Here is a 24,542-nt window from a genome sequence, read left to right as displayed (position 1 = left end):
TAATACAGGTCATGACATGTCATGTCCTTCACACAGGACATGCCACAAACTAAGCAGGAAGATGCTGTCAGCACTAGTTGAAGTTCTGTGTGAGAAAAAGATAAGGTATAGGATTGCAATCTAATCAAAGTGACACATTCATGGAGCGGTGGCACAAGAACTCCAGTGGCGAGAAGATAATCCCTTTCCTAGCTACCACTGAGGAAGATAGAAACTCCTTTCTCCTGGATGTCCTGGTGTCATGAGGAGCCTATCCAAAAACTGACCTTATAGTCACACTTGAGGGAGCTGGTGTAACTTGTCATAGCTGAAGGATGCATCTCTCCAGCTCACCACTATGAACTCTGTTTTAGCTGGACTGATCTTAAGATCTGGGTCACCAGAACACATGGCATCCTCTAGCTGCAAGGAAAAGCAAATTTAGAAGAATGGGCAATCTAAATATTGGAACGGGTTGCACTGCAGTCCATTACCTCTACACCTTGAAATGCATCCAAAGGACCAGTGACAAATTAGAAACAATGAAGTCCTGTACCTGTGTGTGTGCTTGGTGCAGATGAATGGCTCTTATACTAGCAGTTGGGTGCACTGTAGGATTTGAAAGGGAGAATGAGCTACTTGAGTTTAACTCTTCACTATTGCTGCCATGACCTATAGTTGACTCATCAATACCTCATGGCCAGTTGTATAAGAAGACTGTTGGCCTATCCAGCAGTAACCATGGAGACCTGGATATTGTCCGAGAAGACACTTGGTGCAGACTGTATTCAGGATCTACAGCTATATCCGGTTTGAAAGGAGTTGAAATCCCAAAGCTTTCAGATGGTGCCACAGCTGCCTTAGAGCAACCTTATGTTCTTCCTCCCCCTTAATTAAAAGTCAGATTATTACTTAAGCCTATTTCTAAAAATCCTAAATAGGGTTGGCACCTTGTCTTTCCAAACTGAAGTGTTTCCAACAAGACGACTTCCAAAATAACTTCCCAACAGATCTAGACCCTCAGTGAGATCAACTCAGCTGAAACACGGTCACAGAGGACTTTCTGTTCTGTATATAAATCTACCACAGAAGTGGAGTTCAGTTCAAATACCGTGTCCTTCCCCAGATAATTCTGTTGGTTGAGACTTCCTGGAAACTCTGATGAAATCAAAGAAAATGTAGCTGAGCGATGTAAAAACCCCTTGACATCTGAAATTCTTTCTTTCCTGTGGCTACTTGAACTGCATCCCTGGTGCTTTAGCCTCCTGTATTCTCTCTTGCAGGTTGTGTGTGTCTACATGACCTAAGACAATATTGGAAAGAGAGAGAATGTAAGGAGCTATTGTAGTGACAAGTGAGAAAGGATGGCTATACCTTACAAGACCTTCACATATGCTGATTATTCTTTAGTCTCAGTCAAGTTACCTATTGATTGGGGGATGAACCAATGGAAGAAGTCCTTTGGCCATAAAGAATAGCACTGGCCTCTCTCTGGAGGAGTTAATGTGCTAGCCAAGACAAGAGTGTAGTCTTATCTTCACTCTCTCCCGCACTCCAAAATCTTCAATTGCAGTCCAAAAGTAAGAGCTAGAGTATGTACATCTGCGTGTGTTCAGCCAAGAACCACATAGGGCAGCTCCCCTAATTCTGGTAACAATTAAATCCTAAATTAGTCTACATTATATGGTTGTCTGTATGGAAGTTAGTTACCTGCAGCAACATCTAGGGAACTCCACCATTATGGCAGGTGTGCTTGGGGATCTCAGTCATGGAAAGAAAATCACAAGGTGATGGCCTGTGTACATTCTACTGGGTCTTGCGCACTAAGTGGATGCCCTCAACCACATTCCATTTGGGACTTTGTATATTCCAGCGGTTCTCAAACTTCATTGCACCATGCCCCACTCTGGGGGGGGGGTGGGGGGTGGGGAGGCGGAGGCAAAGCCCAAACCTCACTGCTCTGGGCAGAGGGCCTGCAACCTGAGCCATGCTGCCCAGGGCTGAAGCCCTAGGACTTTGGCTTTAGCCATGTACAGTGAGGCTCAGGCTTCAGCCACGGGCCCCAGCAAGTCTAAGTCAGCCCTGGCAACCCCATTCAAAGGGGGTTGCGACCCACTTTGAGGTCCCGACCCACAGTTTGAGAACCACTGGTATATTCTGTAATTGGTGTATCTATCAAAGATAATTAGACATATATCCACCAGTTAAGCCATCCCCTTGAGAAGAATCTTTTGGTACTCTTTTCCTAATTTAAAAAAAATGTTTAAAATCTAGATCCCTTTCGAGCTCTTGCTCTAGAATTTCAAAGCATGATAACTGAACACTAAGGCTATGTTTGCAGTAGCAATTTTACTCTTCACCAGTGCTAGCAATGGTAGGATGGAGAGAGGGAATGTTAGTGTACAGTGCCTGCAGGCATTTGTACCGTTGTGCCATCTAATCTTGCTCAGAGATGGTCTAGACAACATGGTGGTGAAATCATAGTGCTATACTCCCACCATTGCTAGCTCTTCTAGAACTGTAGCTACAGGAGAGTCCCCTAAAATTGCTAGCTCAGAGACCTTAACATGTTGAGCTTCTCCCTCTAGCTGTTTGCGTTTTTTGTTCAGATTTACCACCTCCTTGCATCTTCCCTGTGACAGAGGAGCTCTTAATGCTCACTGCTCCTAAAAGTTGAACAGGATTTGGAATCTAACAGTATGTGATATTAATACAAAAGTAACTATACATTTTTCCCCTTTGTTATGTAATCACCTGAGATGTCTGAGGCATAAAATACTTTATACACACAGCTCCTTTCTAGTACTAATTCCAATGAAAAAATTGAAGCAGTTACAGGCCATAAGCTATTTCACACCAATGGGAGCTTTCGTTACTCTTTCTAGGTTTCGTTCCTCTTATAGGCAGAAATACTGTCTCCCTTTTCTAATCAACAAGCTCCTCTTGTGCAGTTTCTTCAGCAATAGCAAATTCCATTGTTTGATAGTTTAGATTTGCTGCCCATGTGTGTGGTTTTTCCCCAAAACCTTAAATAAAATGGGTCATTTGCTAAACTGTTTGTTTTTAGCTTGCCTAAATGGCAAAGAAAATCTTAATGGCTTGATTTTTCCTGATTTATATTCAATTTAAAAAATGTAATTGCTGGAATTGAAGGATTTGTAGGCTAGGTCCAGCGACAGCCTAATGCTATTCTTTCTTTTTACGAGAATGAATGACTGGGAAGGAAAAACAAGCGGCAGCTTTTCTTAAGTAGTAAACTTAGCATAACATCAGTCCCTGGCCAGATATACTGCTTGGGTGCTTCCAGTGGACCAAAATAGCCCACCTTCACAAGCCCTATTGTCCCTAAATAGTTGCCACATCTGGCCCAAGTCGCTACCCTTAATCACAGATTACTGCCCTCAGCAGCAACATCAATTTTTGTGTTGAGAAATTGAATGTTGGGGGCAAGTCCCCACCCATTTGGGCTAGTCTGCTGCTTTGCTGAAGTTAATTTGAGGGTGGAGAGATGAGAAAATGCCACTTTCCTTTTAAATCTGTAGCTGAATTTGGAGTGGGGTAACTGCTGCTGGGAGAGTAGAAAACCTGCTTTATATTTAGAAAAAGGCCCAAACTATTTGACGTTACTCCATTGAGACCTAGATTAGATTTAGGCCTAAATGCCTAATTCACAGAATTCATTGTAAGCTTCAGTCACCTTAAACACCATCCAAAATGATTTGTTTTCCTGTGACTATCCAGTGAAATGTACATGGATTTTGGGCTGCTTGGTTCCAGGCTGATAGCTAAACCATGGCTTGAGGGCTTTTCTGCCCCAAGGCTTGGTGTGGGTAGTGGAAGTTAAATGGGGCACTAGCTACCTTAGGTAGCAGATATATTGCAGGAGAGAGGGTAGAATGCTCAAGAGCACCTAAGTCCCATTTTCAAAAGTGACTTATCTACTTTTGAGCCTAAGTTCCATTGACTTTTAGTGAAACTTTGGCTCCTAAGGGCTAGATCTTAGACATCGCAACAGCTAACTTCTAGGGCCCTGCTGCTTAGTTGGATTCTTAGCCCTGAGTTAGGGACTGAAGCTCACCATATGATGACTGGAGAGCATTAGACACCTCAGAGATCCTCAGAAGCCAGCAAGCTGAGTGGGAAGCCACCTGAGTTAACCAGGAGCAAAATGTAGAGGAAAGGGCAGGGCTTAGGACCTAGATTCTCAAAGGAATTTAGGGCCCTAACTCCCATTGATCTAGACCTTAACTGTCTTCCCCTGCTTGGGACACTCAGTTGTAAACCCTCTCTTGGAGTTAGATCTGACTTAGTTTAGGCACTTTTCTGGTCTGGTGGCTAGGGCATTCATGTGGGAGACCCAGGTTTGATTCCCAGTTTGAAGCGGAGTCTGTCACAGCCACAGTAAATGCCCTAACTGAGCGCTGGGCTGCAGTGTTACAGTCTCTGTGACCCATGAATATTTAATTGTTTATACAAAGGAGAACAGCTTCAACAGGAGAAATTGAGATCCACCCCAGGCTATGCAATAGCCATGGGGTGGGCAAATGTTTTGGCCCGAGGGCCACATCTGGGTAGAGAAATTGCATGCAGGGCCATGAATGTAGGGCTGGGGCAGGGAGTTGAGGTGTGGGTGTGGGATGGGGTGCAGTGTGCAGGAAGGGGCTCAGGGCAAGGGGTTGGGGCAGAGGAGGGGTGCGGGTATGAGGGGGCTCAGGGAAGAGGGTTGGGGTGCAGGATGGGTGGGGAGTGCAGGAAGGGGTGCATCGAGGAGTGCAGGAGGGGGCTCAGGGCAGGGGGTTGGTGGGCAGGAGGGGTGTGGCAGGGGGCTCAGGGCAGGGAATTGGGGTGCAGAAGGGGTTCAGGGTGTGGGCTCTGGCCCAGCGCCACTTATCTGGAGCGGCTCTGGGGTGGCAGCTGTGCTTTCCGGGGCCAGGGCAGGCTCCCTGCCTGCCCTGGCCCCATGCCGCTCCCAGAAGTGGCCGGCACTATGTCCCTGCGGCCGCTGGGGGATTGAGGGCAGAGGGCTGCGTGCGCTGCCCTCAGCTATGGGTACCTCCCCCAAAGCTCCCATTGGCCACGGTTCCCTGTTCCTGGCCAATGAGAGCTGCAAGGGCAGTGCCTGCAGGTGAGGGCAGTATGCGGAGCTCTCTGCCCACCTTCCAGAGGCCGCAGGGATGTGTGGTACCCGACACTTCTGGGAGCGGCATGGGGCCCATGGCGCCACGGGGGTGGAAATCCCGCAGGCCATAGTTTGCCCACCCCTGCAGTAGCCCAATGCTTAGTGCACTCATCTAGGAAGTGGGAAACCTGGCTTCAAGTCCCTGCTCCAAAGTGGGAATTCAACTCTGAGTCTCCCACAGTTCAAAGGAAGGTCAAAACTGTTGGGCTACTGGATATTCTGGGCCACTCTCTTGTGCAAGGCATCATCCAGTAGTTGTGCTGTAAGAGCATCTATGGGCTTGTCTACACTACCAAGTTTTGTTGACAAAACTTATGTCGACACGCAGAAGTTGACAAAACAAAAATCACCAAAGGGTGTTCACACTTGCTCCCTCTGTTGACAGATCTTGTCCACATTGGGAACACCATCATTGACAGGGTGAACAATGCACTGTGGGTATGAATTCAACAGTGCAGTGTTGTGGGAAGGAAGAGCTGATGGTTGCGCATCTTGGGATTTCTCTGAATTCTCCCATAGCCCCCTCAACTGCTGAGAGCAGCATCATGAGTAGCTGTGTGAGCTCTCCATGCTGAGGAATGGCAAAGTAGCACAACAGTCTTTCCCCCTGCAATTATTTGCTCTTTGCTTCCCAAATGGAGCAGAACATAAATACTTCCCAGAGCTTTGACAAGGGAGGGGTGCATGCCTGCAGGGCAGCAGAGATCAAAACACTGAGCAGAGCAATCAGGGCAGGCATTGTGGGATACTGGCGGAAGCCAGTTCTGTCAACAAAACAATCAGCAGTGTCTACAGTGGCTCTTTGTTGACAATAAAGAGAGGGGGAAGGACAAAAGTCTCTTGTAGAGGTGGAAGTTTTTTGTTGCCAAAACTGGGTGTTTTTCGCGACACAAGTCCCATTGTAGTGTGTACGCTCTTGCTGTTTTTGGCGACAAAACTTGATAGTGTAGACAAGGCCTATAACATTTGTGACAGAGGCAGTGGAATGCCTGGTTTGAAAATGTTGTTGCTTTGCCTTGTGCTAGGGCACTGAGCAGCTATTCAGCTGTGAGGGGGCATCAGGATTTAGGTGGCTAATGCATATGGCTACTGGTAGAAATTTAGGGTGCCTACATGGTTAGGCAGCAGCTGAGCAGTGGGTCTGAGAATATCAGTGGTGGCTAAATAGCTTTGTAGATCCAATCTTAAGCCTTTTTTGAAAATGGGATGTAGGCACTTTTGAAAATATTATCCTTGGTATTGTAAAGAGGGTCAGTGGGTAAAGACCTAACTCTAGTTACATGTGGAGGAAACTGCATCTTTTCCCCACCCCTTCTCCACTTAAACAAACAAACCCTCTACTCGGCCTTAAAGAAATTCAGCCTCTAGCAGATTGATAGGGGCCCATCTCGTAGACTCATAGATATTAAGGTTCTGCGGCAGACCAGGTATTTTTGCCACCAAGTCCCTCACGAGGTAGAGGATAACTAACTGTAGGCCAGCTCTCCCATCATGGAGATGGTAAAACTCTTTGCCAGGGTTTGGGTCACAAATGCGTTTGGACTAAAACGATGCTGCTGTAGTGGAGTTTGTGAGGACCTGCAACACTGAAGTTTACAGTCTGCTGCTCGTGGTGTAGCTGGATGGGTAGTGAACCCCACAGAAGAACTCTCCATAACTCCCAGATAAAACATCATCTAAAGTGTTTCAAACATATGTTAAGGCTTTGCTTGCTTCAAACCAATTTGCTAATGCCTTTCCATCTGAAAATGGGGTGAATGAACAAGGCTGAGAGCCATTCTTGAAAGGACAATAGACATAAAATAGTAAATAATACAGAAGAAAAAATGCCAAGATTATGTCCTTAGGAAACCCCTCCTCCAAACCCAGGAGATGGACACCAACAGTTGAATCAAGACGCTCCAAAATATTTGCTGATGCCTGAGTATAGCAGCATGACTGCATAAAAGCGCCATTCAGGGCAGTAGGGTGAAGCCTTGTTAAACTTTAGAAATACTGGGGTAGTCACCCCAGAAAACTATGCTGTCCATTATTTGAAGTTATCTGATGCATGTGGTGAAGATAATAGGCTTCAACCATTGCTGCAGTGAGACACTAACAGAAAGTTTGGACAAGCAGCTGCCTTGAAGGAAAAAGTTGGTAACACTGCTGGATGGTTGAGTGACTTTCTTTCGAGTATCAGTCCCCTTCTTCATGCCTACTTTATACTGGAGCATTGGGCCTCTCTGGTGATAGTAACCAGTTCAACACCATGAAATGTCAGAAATCCAGTTTAAGTTGCTGGCATACCTCCAACCGACCATCATAGTCCCTTGAGTCCTGTGCCTCCACCTTCCCCAACCCAGACACGTAGGTATTGGGCAGTTGACCGTAAACCAGTCTCCCTGATCACCCACTAGGAAAGTACTGAATGTTAAGGCTGCAGGAGACTGAACAGCCCAGGACTTTGTCAAAATAAAAGTGGTTTTCCAACAAAAACACAAGTTCACTCTGGAGGGTGTGCAGTTGGTGTTTACACTGTTAGTTGCCATATGGGGCCCCACCTTCACACACATTGTCTAGGCTGATAGTGTGGTCAAACAATTGATAATTCACTGTGCCATCCTTCAAGTCAGGTCAGTCCCTGTACTCTGTCTTTCAAAGGATAGAGAATAGATTAAGCAATATTCATTGGGTGTCACTTGTGAGAGAGAGAGTCCCAAAGGCCAGGCATTTACTGAAGAACCCAAGATCTGGGGAGAATTAGACTCAGCCTCCAGGGCTGAAAATGACTCCCTACCTGCATCTAATCCTACTAATCAGCTATTTGAATAGCTGTTTCCCCTTTCCCCAGCATTGTCTGATGCCATAGCAGTAGGTAAGACCCTAGGTAAGGCGTGCACATTTTTTTTTTTTTGAGGGGGGGGGGGGAAGGAAACCAGGTATTTCCTGAATGGGATCATCATGGACCCTCTGTCCTCCAAGGCAGAGGGCCCATGGAATGGAGGAGAGGCAGACTAATAAGGGTTGTAGCACCCCAAAATACACACTGTGGCGAGGCGTTCTGTCTCCTGTGGATACAAGGGTCTGTCTCTGGTAAACCTTGGCCATTCCTGAGTATTCTGCCAATGTGGGTGGGGTCTTCCTCAACGGAACTCCGGTTTTGCCTGCCTTAGGTGAATCCAGGTCTCTAACAGAGTACTTCCCTGGAGCCACCTAGCCTGTGCCCTCCTTTCTCCCTGTGTATTGTTTGAATATAGCAGTGTCACCCCCAACTTCTTGCTTCTGTCTGTGCCCTATCTGTTTTTGAGCTGTCCAGATAATCTATCCCTATAACCTCTACCTCATTGTCATTCTTGCTAACTTCCTGTAAGTAATTTATATGGGCTGGCAAGATACGGCATTCTGCCTTAACCCTGTATGGTGTAGGTGTGAGCTGTCCACCTTAACACACGATGCAGTCTTCAGAATACATATGGCTTGCTGACTCATTGTAGTGCATAAGGCCCTTGATGTGAGACTAACAGTTTTCACATGTGCTCAACTCGCACAAAGCTGCCTGTAGAGGAGAGAAAACCATAGCACAGTAGGGGAGGGAAACAGAACAATTCACTTCTGTAGTTGGTTCTTTAGCCATCTTTTCTCGGCATCTCCAAAAGAAAGCAACATAGTATGCTGGTGTGCTGCAAGCAGGATTGGTGCTTCCCTAGGCTGCTCAGTGTCTTGTACCTTGCAGTGAGAGGAAGGAGAAGTGAATGTGTTGTGGGTGGAGCGGAAGAGATCTTCCTCCGCATCCACTGCCACCTTATGCTAGTAGTCACAGCTCTCTAGCTGAACTGTGAATCCAGTGGGATCTTCATTCAGCTAGTGCTGGTCCTGGAAGAATGCTTCTGTATTTAGCTGCTCAGGGCCAACTGGAATGTCCTTCAAAAACTCCAGGAAAGTGTGTTCCATCCAGAGGTCTAGAAAATGTTCTCTTGATGCATGTGCATCACTCCTAGTGACACTCAAGAAGGTATGTGAATGTGTTGGAAGAAGAAAGTATCCAGAATATAGGCAGGTGTGGAGTAAATTGCATCACAAAGCTCAACCATGCACCTCTGATGACAGGAAGCATCTCACCTATTTCATTCATGAACAGAGTCTGCCTCATGGGGATGGAGGGAGGGGAAAGAAAGTGGTGGTGGTTTGGCACATATTCTAGTCAGAACCCTTTCAAGTCATGCTGAAAAAAACCTGCCTCCAACATAACTGGCACTGATTTGGGTTCTCTTTCCAATCAGTGAGTAGGATCCAAAGTAACTGAGCACATTCAGCGGCTGTTGGAGTTTTTAACCTACATGTCCCCATTCACCAACAGAGCCATAGCTCTCTCTCCAACTCCTGAGAAATCATTCACATTGAGTTACACAAAAACTTTGATTATTTGAACTTCAGTTACGTAGAACATTATAGAATGGAACAAGTCATATCCTTGAATCAAATTAAAAATTCCCCGTTGTTTAAAAGCTGAATTGTCCAAATTTATTTGTCCTTTAGATATTAGAATAATCATGGTATTGTATTTTAAAATTTGTGTTGCAGGCACTAGTAGCCAAAAAGTATATAAAAATTAAAACATCTATCAGTAATATAAGCAAATGTGGATTAGGGACTATGCTGAGATTAGCAAAATCTTTTACTTCATTCAGATCTGGGTTATCTTCAATTATAAAATGCTGGAGCACAAAGACAAGACAGAAAATCTGATAATTGCCCATTTAAATTAATGTAAAAGGTAGCATTTAAATCTAATATAGTTGTTTTAAAAATTGCTACTGTGTTTAATGGTTAGATCAAAAGATTCCTTACCTGGGCTTGAAACACTGCGTAAATGTAAGAGTATGAGAAAGCCACTGAAGCTCAGTTAGACCTTCTTGGTAAAAAGCAAGTCATCACTGAAAAATAATTACAACAGCTGAGGTGGACTTTTCTGAGGAAGAATCTGAATACTCATTGGATGTAAGTTACCCGTAAAATATTGCCAGTAAAAGGAAGCTTAGGCCTGGATCTACAACTTTTAAATAATTTACCCACAAGACAGATTCATAGTGTTCCTCTAAATCTGTCATGACAAAACTACCCCTAATAATCTGTTACAAAATGCTTTATTTGTTTATTGAAGTAGTCTGTCCATCTTCGCATAATGCGTTTTTCTAGTTCAATAATATGTTTTCTCTCTTCTTTAATATTTCTGTGAACAGTCTGGTTTTTGTAGTATTCCATGCCACTGTTTTTGCTCATTGCAGCATCTTCCATTGCTCCCTCAAAACTCTACACACATTTATTTAAATTGTGGTTTACTCTGAAAAGTAACTATGTAAAAATAGCACCTTCTTCTTTGAGTGATGGCCCCTATGTGTTTTCCACATGTGGGTATGCGTGTGCGCCATGCACCTGAGTCTGGAAAGTCTTCAGAGAAGTGTCCGTTGATCCACAAATTCACAGTTTGTAACTCCCCTCATGCTCCTGACCAAAGGCATAAAACGCAGGGTGGGTCAATGCCTCTCCAGTTCCTCCTCTTCATTGCCATAGCGGAAAGGTCGCATGGGCAAGCTATATCCTCCCAGAGGATTTCTAAGTAGGTTTCAGGGGGATCTTAGAATGTTACAAAAATACCAAAAATTCCCTTTCCTGGGGATATTAAAGCTCACTTCACACAAGCACAAGCTGCCTTTGTGGCATCCCCATCAGGTGTGCTGCTGCAGGGCAGCAACTTGGAATTCTGCCCACATGGGTGAGACACACTATACTCTAGTCTAGGAGAAGTCAATTATTTTTTGTCAAGGTCCATATTTCTTGATCAAGGTATAGTCAAGGTTCAGACTCCAGAGAAAATGTTTAAAAAAATAGTAACAATAATGATAAGCAAATAAAAAGATTTTGGGGTCCGTTCAAAAGTGTCTTCTGTTCTGGACTTGGCCTGCGGTCCACCTGTTGACTATCCCTGCAAGTAGTGACTGCAGTGACTGTAGGAGTGGCAGTACGATCAGCAACTCTTCTGCCACCTTCCTCGCACTCTCCTCCAGTCACCCATGTATGGAATACACATAGGGACCATCACTCGAAGAAGAAATGGAGATTACTTACTGTAATTGGAGGTTCTTTGAGATGTGTGGTTCCTATCTGTATTCCACTACCTGCCCTCCATCTCCTCTGCTTCATATCCTGTTGGATGGCAGTAAGAGAAGGAAGTGGAAAGATGTTATCCCGTACTGCCTTTCATGCCCTTGGTGAGGAGCACGAGGGGAGCTACTGTGCATGCGTGGATCAATGGATGCTGCTCTGAAGAATTTTCGAACTCAGGTGCATGACGTGCACGTGTACCTATGTGTGGAATACAGGTAGGGACCACACATCTCAAATATCCTCTAGTTACAGTAAGTAAGCTCCATTTTTCACTCGTAGATCTGCACCGTGCGGGTATTCAGTCATATAGGCTAACATATAGACCAAGCAAGTTTTTACTTTTGATTTCTGTTATTCAGGTATAGGTTCCTTCTTGTGTACCATCAACAAAATTGCTAAGTTTCAATTACAGGACTAGTCAGTTATACCTGTGCAATCTCACAATATACTAAAGTTGTACAGTTTTGTAGCCCTGGGGTAGCACAGGGGTCACTCAGGGCCTAATTTGGCCTGCCAAACATTTACAACCGAGGATTGTGTATGAGGAGGAAAGAACCTGGGTTGACTTTCAAACCAGTTTGAGTTTGCAGGGCTACCAGTTAGAAAAGTAATCTTTGAACTTGTAAACTGAGCACTTGTGAAATGGGAGATGTTGAGAGACCCTATGAGATCTTTTTACAGCACATTTTAGAATAAAACTACACATTATACTTGAGGTAGACTTTTATATAAATCATGGTAGAATTACTTAATTTTGTGTCAAATGCTTCATGATATATTTATGCTCCCCATTGCAGGTGAAATCTTACCCTTCTCCGATGCAGTTGCACAGAGGGGTGAAAGGAAAGTGGCAAGTCACATATATAATATTAGAGCCCTGGCACAGGGTACATTACCTCAGGTAGGCTCAGAAGGATGCAGTGCTGAGCATGTTTTATTGTTCCCTTGAAAAGCAACAGCATACTTCCCCTCCCCACCTAGTATGTTCTGCATGTTGCAGATTTCAGCTGGTTGGGTGTCTTGCCATACCCTTGAGCCTAGACATTGTCCTTTTGAAGCATCCGCTGGTGTAGAAGCCAGGTCTCCCTGCTAGCGCTTTCTTGAACACCAAGTACAGGGTTCTGCCTTGCTGCTTTTGACAGAGATGGATGAAGAGGCTTCCTGCACCACAGACAGACCAGGAGGAGATTAAATTATTTTTGTTCTTTTTCAATTTTAAATTCTTTTCATGTGCACGAAAGATGTGGTATTGAGAGCCTGTAGATTGACGAACCTTACCTCACCACAGAACAGGAAGAGAAGATAAATTCAGAATTTCCTAGGTTGCCTCACAAATGTGTGTCTAATCTGGTGAGCTCACCTCTAAGTATCAGCGAATAACTTGAGTCCCCATGCCTGTTCAGTTGCTGGTTTCTCTCCTAAGATTTCCAAGTAGTGAAACTGGTTAGAGATCATCAACTTATTTTAAATAGAGGCCACCTTAAAGCTGTTGTTTGGTAATAACTTTCAGCTACTGGTATCATGGATTGAATATGAAAAAAGTACTTAGATGGATATGGATCTTTACACTATTATCCATTTTAGGGATTTATATGGTCCCCATCAGCATGGTATCTGAGCACCTGCAGTCTTTTTAATGTATCCTCACAACATCCCTGTGAAGTAGGGGAGTGCTATCATCCCCATTTTTCAGATAGGGAACTGAGGCTCAGCAAGATTAAGGATATGTCTTCACTGGAGAGTTAGCCTGGCTGATCAGCATCTAGGCTGGCCTAATCTGGATGTGAGCAACCACACTGCAAAGCGCTGCCCAAGTTGCTGTGTCCTCACAAATACTATGCACCCCTGTGTATGTTGCTAGGACTTTTGGGGGCATATTCCATGGTTCTTTAGAGCTGTGGTAAGCTGATCTGCTCTATGATTCTTTCCAAGTGAAGTGTGGGAGAACTTGTCTGTCTTTCTGGGTTGTTGGGGGGTTGTAGGAAGGCATTGGAAGACTGTCAGCACTCCAGTGATTTAGCCTGAATCCTCACGGCATAGTGGATAGGTTATGAGCCTGAGTGAAAGTGGAATTCAAGCTCTAACCCACACCCAGCCTTCCTAGTTAGCTTGGGTTTAAAGCATCAGTTAATGTGGGTGAGGGATTTTGTGTGAGGATGGGGGGGGAGATAGGGATAACATCTGAGTAAGAGCCCGGGCTAACTCTTCAGTGAAGACTTACCCCAAGTGACTTGCACATGGTCACACAGGAAGCACATGGCAGAGAAGGGAATTGGTAATGGATTATCAATCCATTTCACCATCCATAGTCTTCTGTAATTTTATTTTTCAGTATATCCTAAGAACAAAACACCTATATAAGGAAACTTAGGTAAGGAACTGACAGAATGACAGGGTCCAGGTTTTTCATTTCTGGATGACGTTTCAGAATGATCACTTAATTATTTTATGAGTGTATGAGATCTGCTTATCAAGAACATCTTTGTAATACTACATTTCACAAACATATATAATTTGTTTCCCCCTACTGCATAGTCACTTTTTTTGTTAACATTCAGATGCATGGCTTTCAAAGGGACTAAATAATTTTCCCTTACCGTGGGCCTATTTTTTGGTCTTTGAAATGTCTGTTGAAGTACACTTTTATGAACAACTGTGAAGAATCATAACAATAAAAACACTGAACAATATCTAATTTGTTGTATTGCCATAACAAGCCTGTTCTTCAAAGGCCAGATCATCCCCAAGGATGAGTCTGTATCAAAACCTACAAACCAAGAAACAACCAAGTTCAACCACAGGAGATTCCAAAGCCTTTACTAAACTGGGAAGGTCAAAGTTATTGTAAAGACTTGTTAACAAGCCAAAAGTAGCTGGTCATCTGCTATTGACGGAGAAACATTAAATTAGAACTCCATAGCAGCAAAGCCATTGTATATTGAACTACTCACATTTCCAAAGATATCCTTCATGGCATGTAGACAGTTCTACAAGCATTGGGCTACATTCACTGCTGGCAAGCCTTTGAATTCATTGGAAGTTCACCCGCTTACATCTGCATTGAATTCGGCGTATTTATAACCAGTGTGTTTGTGTATCTGTTGTGTGCTCTGTAGTGACCTTCCTCTGCTCTCTTGCACCAAACTTTGACCAACAACATTTTTGTAGATGAAAGATTTAAAAATTCCAATAATGAAAAATAGCACTGTTTTTAAAATGATCCCTAATCTGTTACCTGTACCCTCTTTAATATAGCTGGAAGCCACAACAGGATGTGCCTGAGCAGGCCGTTATTGCCTAGTTAAGGTGTGTTTTGGGGAAATGGTTAATAGTACAAGAATGAGAGAAAATAGTTGGGGAAAAAGTTATAAACACACTTTCTCTGCTCTTTTGAATATATTTTCATTTTTTTCCACTTTCCTTTCTCCTTTTAAAATTCCTTATGCTGTTTGGACCTTTCCTCCTCCTTTATATCCCTAAAGGTTCAGTTGCACGTCCATCAGTAGTTTATGGTTCAGCAGCCACTTTTATCCCATCTTGTGCTGTAAAAACAAAATTCAGTCTATTGAACAGCTCCCAGTTTAGTGGTTCCAACAGGAAGTGAGTTCAAAGTGGCTGGATATGCGCAAACTGCTTCTGAAAGGTCAACTTGACACTTTGGGCCAAGGCGAGGAGAGTGTAAAATTGTGATGTGATCCTACTGTGGCCTGCCCTCTCCTAGCTGCCTGTCTTTACCCGCACCATCTACAGCTCTCTTATATTTGAATTTAACATTAAGGATAGTGTTTTTATTTTTCAAGGAGGGGAACAAGGCACAGCTGGGAATTCGGCACAAATCCTGCCTCTGCCTTGATAGCTGTGGAACTGGTGCAGTGACTGCAGAGGTCCATATGAGAGACATGTATCCCATGCATGGAGCATAGCTCCTATTTAGTAGCATATATATAGCAGTAGTGGGGAGGAGGGAGCAGACTGAAGGAATGGTTGAGCCAGGGGATCTGTTGCTGTTGTGTAGTACCTCCCTTCCTTCCCACCGTTCTCTCATACTCCCAGCACAGAGCCTACTTCAGTCAGTGGGCTAGGGCAGCCTCTTTGGAAGAGCTCTGCAGCTGCTGTGTGGCCTGATGAAAGGCTCCCTTCCCTCCCCTTAGACACGTGGATTTGCCCCTCGATGCATGTGTGAGATGTCATCAAAATGGTTCATCTAGCTAATCAGAATATGGCTTTGGACAGTGCCCCTAGCCAAACTCTTAAGTTTTAAAAAGCTGAAGAATCAGTTACATCAGAGTCCCTAAGGGCACTGATTTGTGCTCCTGAAAGGGGAAATAGGATAGCAATAATCAGTTCTAAAATAGGCCAAACCCTATTTGCTTTGCACACAGAAATAGAAATCATTTATAGCTAGGGCCATACCAAATTCACAGTCCATTTTGGTCAATTTCATGGTCACAGGATTTTAAAAATAATAAATTTAATGATTTCAGCTATTTAAATCTGAAATTTCAGTGTTGTAATTGTAGGGGTCCTGACCTAAAAAGGAGTTGTGTGTGTGGGGTGTTGCAAGGTTATTGTAGGATCAGGGGTTTGAGGTACTGCTACCTTTGTGTGCTGCCTTAAGAGCTGTGCAGCTGGAGAGCAAGGGCTGCTGGCCGGGAGCCCAGTTCTGAAGGCAGAGCCAGCAGCAGCGCAGAAGTAAGGATGGCACGGTATGGTATTGCCACCCTTTCTTCTGCGCTGCTGGTGGTGAGGTGCTGCCTTCATAGCTAGACACCCAGCCAACAGCAGCCATCCTCCAGCCGCCCAGCTCTGAAGGCGACGCAGAAGTAAGGGTGGCAATACCGCAACCCCCCTAAAATAGCGTTGTGACCCCCCTGCCACTCCCTTCTGAGTCAGCACACCCAATTTGAGAAAGGCTGGTCTCCCCCATTAAATCTGTATAACATAGGGTAAAAGCATCCAAAAGACCAGATTTTCACAGGGGGAGACCAGATTTCACGGTCCGAGATGCGTTTTTCATAGCTGTGAATTTGGTAGGGCCCTATTTATAGTCTGATTTTTAGAGATGTTCAGCACCCATATCTGCCTCTGAAGTAAACGGGATTGTGGATGCTCATCATCATTGAAAATCAAGGTGAAATGAACCCTTCTGCCTTGCTATCCCTTCACGTAAAATGGAGATATATCAACCTATCCATCAATGAGGTCATTATTGTTAGGTAATGTGTGTAATCATAGAATCATAGGACTGGAATGGACCCTGAGAGGTCATCTAGTCGAGTCCCCTGCACTCACGGCAGGACAAAATATTATCTAGACCATTCCTGACAGGTGTTTGTATAACCTGCTCTTAAAAATCTCCAATGATGGGGATTCTACAACCTCCCTAGGTCATTTATTCCACTGCTTAACCACCCTGATAGGAATTTTTTCCTAATGTCCAACCTAAACCTCCCTTGCTGCAATTTAAGCCCATTGCTTCTTGTCCTATCCTCAGAAGTTAAAGAAAGCTTTCTTTTTTTTCTATCAGGTTGGTTTGACAGGATTTGTTCTTGACAAATCCATGCAGACTGTTATTTATCACCTTATTCTCTTCTAGATGTTTGCAAATTGATTGCTTAATTATTTGCTCCATTATCTTTCTGGATACAGAAATTAAGCTGACTGGTCTGTAATTCCCTGGGTTGTCCTTATTTCCCTTTTTATAGATGGGCACTATATTTGCCCTTTTCCAGTCTTCTGGAGTACTGTAAGTGGTAACATTTACCAGAGTGCACACACACAATCTTTTAGTAGTTGGGGGTGTGGTGGCTCCCAGGCCCTGGCCTATTTTGAGAATTTTTTCTTGAAACTTTTTTCGACATATTGGTAATTTTGCATAGACATCAGCACAAACAGCTGGCTCTGTTTTACCTGGAGTAAAGGGTTAGTGATGACACAAAGATTTCCCACACAGCCTATTGTACATACACTGTATTGGTTTAATTGGAGGAAGCCCTAACAGATTCTCTCACTGACCTTTCCAGAATCCTATGGCTGTCATTGTGCACAGTAGTATGTTCGTGATGGATAGGAATTATTTATGATTTAGAGAAAGGGGAGTGGGAGGGAGCAAAAATTTGTTTTGAGAGGCCTGCCCAAAACTGGTAAAATCAGCTCTGCATTGACATCAGCATGGCTACCCGTAGGCAAACAGGATGGTGCATATCCATAGCAGAGAGCCAAGGACAAATTCATACCCCTTTAGGAGGTAGTTTAATCAGTTACATGTATTTCAACCTAAAATATCCCACCTTGAGTCAAAAGGATATTGTTGAAAAAGACAGTCCATCTCTTCCTCTGTTGTCCACAGGTTAATTTAAATGGGAGAAAATATAAATTGTTACTTCATAAATCAGGCTTCTTGGGTACTAAGGGATAAATTCCCTGACTAGTGACCTTAATTGCTTCTTTGGTTCTTTTTTTTTTCTCTTCACAACAGTGAATGTCGTTTGAACAATATATAATTTCTTACTTTCAAGTGTACTACAGTTGTCTCTGCTAAATGCTCAGTTTAAGTTCTGAGGCTAAATTTTGCATTTGACACACAAGCGTAACTTTGCTGAAGTCAGAGTTATGTGCATGGCTCTCAGGGTAGAATTAAGTGCTTCATGAGAACCTGCAGGCAACGGCTTTTGAAATGAAGTATACATGTCTGATTGGTGCGATTTTAGAGTTCAGCTAATAGATATAGTAAACGTTTGTGCCTGTATTTCACACAACTGTTCTTAAACAAGTTTGTGAAAACCTACTTTTCTAAAGGAGAAGAACAAATTCATCATTTTTAATATCAAATCTATTTTTAAGATGGCCCATGTTAGCTTTCAGAAATTCATTTTCTTTAAATGGCTCCATTGTCAGTAGGTCACAAATTTCGGAAGCTGTCTCTAGGCTGTAGGCAATTTCCTTTTCATTGCTCTCAATTCTAAAGTTTGCTGACTTTTAGCGGTTGTTGTACCTGTCTCTTACTGTACAGTGCATCAGCGTTAATACTCTGTTCCAGCCCATTTACTCCGTACTGTTCTTCCATGACTAATCCTGTGTTAACTATGATGTTTCAGAGCTTCCTGGTGGTTTTGGCAGGGGATCAAGGATTGAATAGTTAATGAAATTAAAAGCATCTGTTGGGAACCTGTCATTCTGGGGTATGGGATTATACTTATGGCCAAATTCTTAACTAGCATAACCTCTTCAAAATACAGATAACATAACTATAGGAAAGGAGACAAACTTAGTCACAACCAGGAGATTACTTATGATCTATTTTAATGCTATTGGTCACATGACTGTGCCTCTGCCTTCCTACCCCATTTCTTGAAATTGCTTCAGTTCTCCTTCACTGAATGTGCAATTGTAGCAGATGCCTGCATAGTCCAACCCTTCAGCAGCTAATCAGTTCCCTTTGCATACTATCCATTTTATAAATTAACATAGATCATTGTGCAGCAAGTGTGACTAAGCTTTAGTAAATATATTATAGGCACAGCTGGTAGCTAACTCCACCCATGATTAAGATTACCTGACACTTCCCATTAGAAGACCCTATTTTCAGTTGCTTATAATTTTGCCAAGCTGTAACCATTTTGGCTGAAATTTTCTGTGCCGGGTGTCTGCCTCAGGCTGAATTTTTTTGGAAAAATTCTGTCAGAATGATTCAACTGTTTCTGAGAATGAGGTTAGGAAGAATAGGTTGTTTTGCCAATATAAAAAACTCTGGTGATTTTTCTTTGAGACGTTTTAGCACCCCATGCAGTAAATTTGACAAAGTTATAAACTTTATAAAAAACCTCAGTTCACACATGCTTAGTAGAGACTTCTTAGACTTGAACAGCTAAATTCCTGAAGATTCTGTCCACACTGAGCATACTCCAGCCTAGGGATGAGCACTGCTTCCTCTGCACTTGTAAGTTTGGACTGCTGCAGGCTGTGCTGGATCCAGACCTGGGCCCCTGAACTGAGAGCAGGGAGCCTGTTTCTTCTGTGCTCTCAATGACCCTTGGTTGGCTCAGGCAGCATGGAGGAAGATACTATGGGATTCTAATGCAGTGGGGACTGAAGGCTAGCAGGAGAGGATAGGGAAATTGGAACTGGGGGTTGGGGTGAGGGGAGGCTGGAACTGGCTGGGCAGGAAAACAGAGACTAGTAGCTGGGGCAGATTGTGACTGGGAGCTGGGAGTGTGGGATCTGCAACTTGATGGACAAAGAGACTGCAACTGGGAGCTGGTGAAGGAAACAGGAAAGGGAGGGATAGACTGAGTTGTTGGTTGGGGGTTGGGGATTGAAATTGGATGAGGAGCCTGGGGAGGGACTGGGCATGAAAACCTGTGGGCAGGGGAAACTGATCTGAGAAGGAACTGTTATCTGGGAGGAGAACTGGGTCAAGTTGGGCAAAGAGTGGGACAAGGAGCTGAGGGAGGGAGGCGCTGAAATTGGACAAGGAGCCTGGGAGTGAGGTTGGAACTAGCAGCCAGTGAAGAAGAGAATGACTGGAGGCCAGGGTAAGAGAAAAGTAAAAATTGGATGAGAAGATGAGAAGTGGGGAACTGGGGCTGGTTGGACAAAGAGACTGAGGACAAGGAGCTGGCGGTAGGGGAGAGTGGAAACAGGAGCCTGGGCCTGGGAGTTGGGTGGACATGGGCTGGGACAATGGTGGGTTTGGAGGGATGAGACTAGGACTTGCTGGGTAAGACGACTGGGTCTCAGATGAGTAAGCATGAGGTGTGGAAAATTGTGCTGACTAGATAAAAGAAAATGGGTCTGGAACCAGGAGCCAAGCGTATGAAGGAGACAAGACTGAGACAAGGATGGATTGGAGGGGATGGGGCAGAAGGAGCTATCTTTGAGGGAAATGGGCAGAAGAGTCTTTTCCCATTAGGGCACAGTCCTCTCCAAAGCATGGAATGGAACCCCCAGTTCCTGAGTCTCAATATTCCTCTGCTGTCAGGGAATATCTGTGAGGCCTACTGGTAAAGTGTCTCATCTCCCTCTAGTGCTGCTCCACGCTGGATGGCAACCTACTATTGCTGTCAGTTACTCTGTTAGCTCCAGTGGCAGAGGTCTGTGTACTGGATTGAAAGTTTCCTTCAAGCCTGCTTATGGTCCATGTGGGTGTAAATATGATGCCACAGGATGGTATTTTGGGGTTAGTTTGTTTTGTTTTTTCTTTCATTTTGCTTTTTAAAAACCTAGGAAATTGCACACATAAAACCTACTTTAAAACAACATAATTAAGGTTGCAAAGTCAAGCACTCAAAAGTTAGGAAATGTCAGAATTAAGGTTGCCTATGCAACCTTAATTTGATCCCCTCCTTGTTCATGTGCATTATAATACAGTCATAATTACATGATCACATATATTTTTCCACTGGACACCTGTCTCTTTCAATGTTTACCTGCCACATCCGCAGGTTCGGCTGATCGCAGCTCCTACTGGCCGCGGTTTGCCGTCCCAGGCCAATGGGGCTGCGGGAAGTGGTGGCTAGCGCAACTCTTGTCCCGTGCTGAACCTGCGGATGCGGCAGGTAAACAAAGCGGCCTGGCCCGCCAGGGCACTTACCCTGGTGGGCTGTGTGCCAAAGGTTGCCGATCCCTGCTCTAGTAATTATTCTGGGGAAGTTCTGTGGCCTGTGTTATACAGGAGGTCAGACTAGATGAGCACAATGGTTCCTTCTGGCCTTGGAATCTATGAATCTGTGAATATCACTCTGATAGCACTCAAGGGATATGTACACATCATTACGTAATATTTACTATGATAAAATAGCAAATGATTATATATATGTTTAGTAATAGTTTATTTTGCTTGTTTATTATCAATCTTACAGCACTCCAGGGATGCTTAGATGACTGCAGTTGTGTAGAAACATTCAGAGTACAGAGGCCAAGATTTTCAAAAGTGATTAGTGATTTTGAATATCTCAATTTTGATTGCCCAACTGGAAACCGCTTCATTGGGGTTGTTTTTCCTGAAACTGCTGAGCATGTATGCTCTGAAAATTGGCCTCCATCCCAAGCTGGGCACCCAAAATCCCTGTGAACATTTTGGACAAATTCAGAATTTTAGTTGACTGTGTTAGGGAAGTACATGAAAAATTAGGTCATTGGATTCCAGAATATTTATTGCTTCATAAAATCTGTTCTACATAATGGAAATTCTAGTTCTACATGAGGTTTATAATGGAAAAAGCTTTTGTTACATATTCCTGAGATGGATGTTAATACGGGAATGCTGTGTTACAAGTGGAAGGGAATTTTAGTGTTGTGTCAAGCAACCTGCTAAGGAACCTGTGCCGCTTCCAATTCAGCAGTTTCTCGTTGGAGTCTGTTTTTGAAGTTTTTTTGTTGGAGTATTGCGTCTTTTAGGTCTGGGAGATTGACCAGGGAGATTGAAGTGTTCTCCGACTGGTTTTTGAATGTTATCATTCTTGACGTCTGATTTGTGTCCATTTATTCTTTCACATAGAGACTGCCGGTTTGGCCAATGTACATGGCAGAGGGGCATTGCTGGCACATGATGGCATATGTCACATTGGTAGATGTGCAGGTGAATGAGCCTCTGATAGTGTGGCTGATGTGATTAGGCCCTTTGATGGTGTCCCCTGAATAAATATGTGGACACAGTTGGCAACGGGCTTTATTGCAAGGATAAGTTCCTGGGTTAGTTTTTTTGTAGTGTGGTGTGTGGTTGCTGGTGAGTGTTTGCTTCAGGTTGGCGCTGTCTGTAAGCAAGGACTGGCCTGTCTCCCAAGATCTGTGAGAGTTTCAATACTACAACAAAAAAACTTCAAAAACAGACTCCAACGAGAAACTGCTGAATTGGAATTAATTTGCAAACTGGACACCATTAAATTAGGCTTGAATAAAGACTGAGAGTGGATGGGTCATTACACAAAGTAAAACTATTTCCCCATGTTTATTTTTTCCCCCTTCTGTTACTCAGACCTTCTTGTCAACTGTTGGAAATGGGCCATCCTGATTATCACAACAAGAGGTTTTTTTCTTCTGCTGCTAATAGCTCACCTTAACTGATTACTCTCATTATAGTTGGTATGGCAACACCCATTTTTTCATGTTCTCTGTGTGTATAAATGTCTCTTCCTACTGTATTTTGTACTGCATGCATCCGATGAAGTGGGTTTTAGCACACGAAAGCTTATGCTCAAATAAATTTGTTAGTCTCTAATGTGCCATAAGTACTCCTCATTCTTTAAGGAAAGGTTACCATTAATATTATTTTATAGTTAGGCTAATTGGTGTTAGGCTTTTTGCCAATTTTTAGCTCCTTTGGACAGTTTGGTTTTGCATAGGATTCCATTGAACCTCTCCTGCATTGTTTTATATCATTTTTATATCATTACTGAAGCCAAATCTACTGGCGTCAAGCTTTCTGTCAGCTCCTTAGAATCTGATACCTTAGTGTTGGACCTCTAGCCATTTGTGTTCTGAAACTGGTGAACCTAATGCAATGAAATGTTATACAGATTGCCAAATTATTTGCCTTTGTGAACCATAATCCTTATTCTTTCCTTTAATTTGAACATCTGTGCCACCTACGTCACCAAAGAGTTCTCAAGTGTGTGTTCATGCATACTGGACTAGAAACAAATGGAGATGAAAGCATAGGATTATCATCAGACTTTTAGATTTTAAGAACTTTGTGGCAAAGGACCATGTCTTTGTAGTGTGTGTACAGAGTCAATCCAACTGGGACCTATGAATACTACTGAAACATAAAATATTAAACAGTACATTATATTGCTGTAGTGTCCAAAAGGACCCAATCAGGATTACATTTTCCACTTCCAGAGCCTCCAACGAAGGTGATCTGGACAAATATGACCACTCTCTTTTTTCCCCCCCTTTCAGCAAATGATATACAATTCTATAGAGCTTTCTTATAATTCATATAATAGAAAATAGTAATATTTAGTATTAGTATTAGTAATATAGTAATAGAACAGCTTTGTTCTGTATAGAGTCAGCAAATGTTTGAAGCTCTGTTTCCTAACTATAGATCATTTATTATTTGTACTGCATTTAGTACCTCATGGGACTTTGATTGAATTGCTAATGATCACTTTTGCTTTGATGACGTTAAGAACTATGTTTGTTTTCTGACCCTTTTGGGTTACATGAACCTCACATTGCCTGATACATCATTTTGGATAGTCTGTGACTGTGTGTCAATTAATATAAACAAAACAAAGGATTTGTTGATTGGGGCTGAGGGCCAGTATTTCATCTCCGTGTCTCATTATATTGAGGTTAACTCCTCGCACCTATGTGTTTAACTTCTAATTAGGAACTTGGGATTTCTCTTTGACGCCAGTTTACTTGCCATCCATATTGGGTGTATTAACAAGGTCATAAAAACAATGAGGAGTCTGGTGGCACCTTAAAGACTAACAGATTTATTTGGGCATAAGCTTTTGTGGGTAAAAAACCAACTTCTTCAGGTGCATGGAGTGAAAATTACAGGTGCAGGCATAAATATACAGACACATGAAGAGAAGGGAGTTACCTTACAAGTGGAGAACCAGTGCTGACAGAGCCAATTCAATCAGGGTGGATGTGGTCCACTTCCAGTAATTGATGAGGAAGTGTCAATACCAAGAGAGGGAAAATTGCTTTGTAGTGAGCCAGCCAGTGTTTTAATGTAGGAGCTGTAAAGTGCTTAGAACGCAGCAGGGAGCCAGGAATGTTCGGTTCTACTTCTTGCTCTGCTCTAATTCCCAGTGGCATGTTGGGCAAGTCATTCAATTTCCCTGTACCTCAGTCTAACCATTTTTGACATTTGGCCAATCCCGCTTGGCATTTCTAGTGCTTTAATTGAAAGGAATTGAGCCAGCTACAGCTCTCTTGCTAGTGTAAATGACAAGTAACTTTGTGGATGTCAGTAGAGTTATGGGGCAGTGAGAAGACAATCAGTCACAAGATGCTTTAATACCATATCTCAGAATAATCCCATGGTATTAGTCACATGTAGACATTTCTACAATTGTATTATTTAAGACTGGCATCCTCCTTGTTTAGTTTTTGTATAGTCACAGGACAACGAAAAAGCCCCCAAAACAAAATGTACAGTGAACTAAATCAATCTCTTGAGTTGTGTTGTGATTCCTAAGCTGTCTGGGAATCAAACACTGATTCCAGTAGGTGATAAACTCTACTTGGAAAGGTTTCAGAGTAGCAGCCATGTTAG

At 43.3% G+C, this 24,542-nt stretch overlaps 1 protein-coding gene across 4 annotated transcripts in view; it reads left to right on the top strand.

The window, feature by feature from the left end:
- Positions 1-24,542, top strand: part of RPRD1A (regulation of nuclear pre-mRNA domain containing 1A) — a 68,351-nt gene that overhangs the window by 38,153 nt on the left and 5,656 nt on the right. The window lies entirely within an intron of this gene.

Source organism: Chelonia mydas, chromosome 2 (assembly GCF_015237465.2).
Source record: "Chelonia mydas isolate rCheMyd1 chromosome 2, rCheMyd1.pri.v2, whole genome shotgun sequence".
NCBI classification, from domain to species: Eukaryota; Metazoa; Chordata; order Testudines; family Cheloniidae; genus Chelonia; species Chelonia mydas.
Note: the sequence above shows the minus strand (reverse complement) of the source record. Positions and strands in the feature narration are given on the sequence as shown.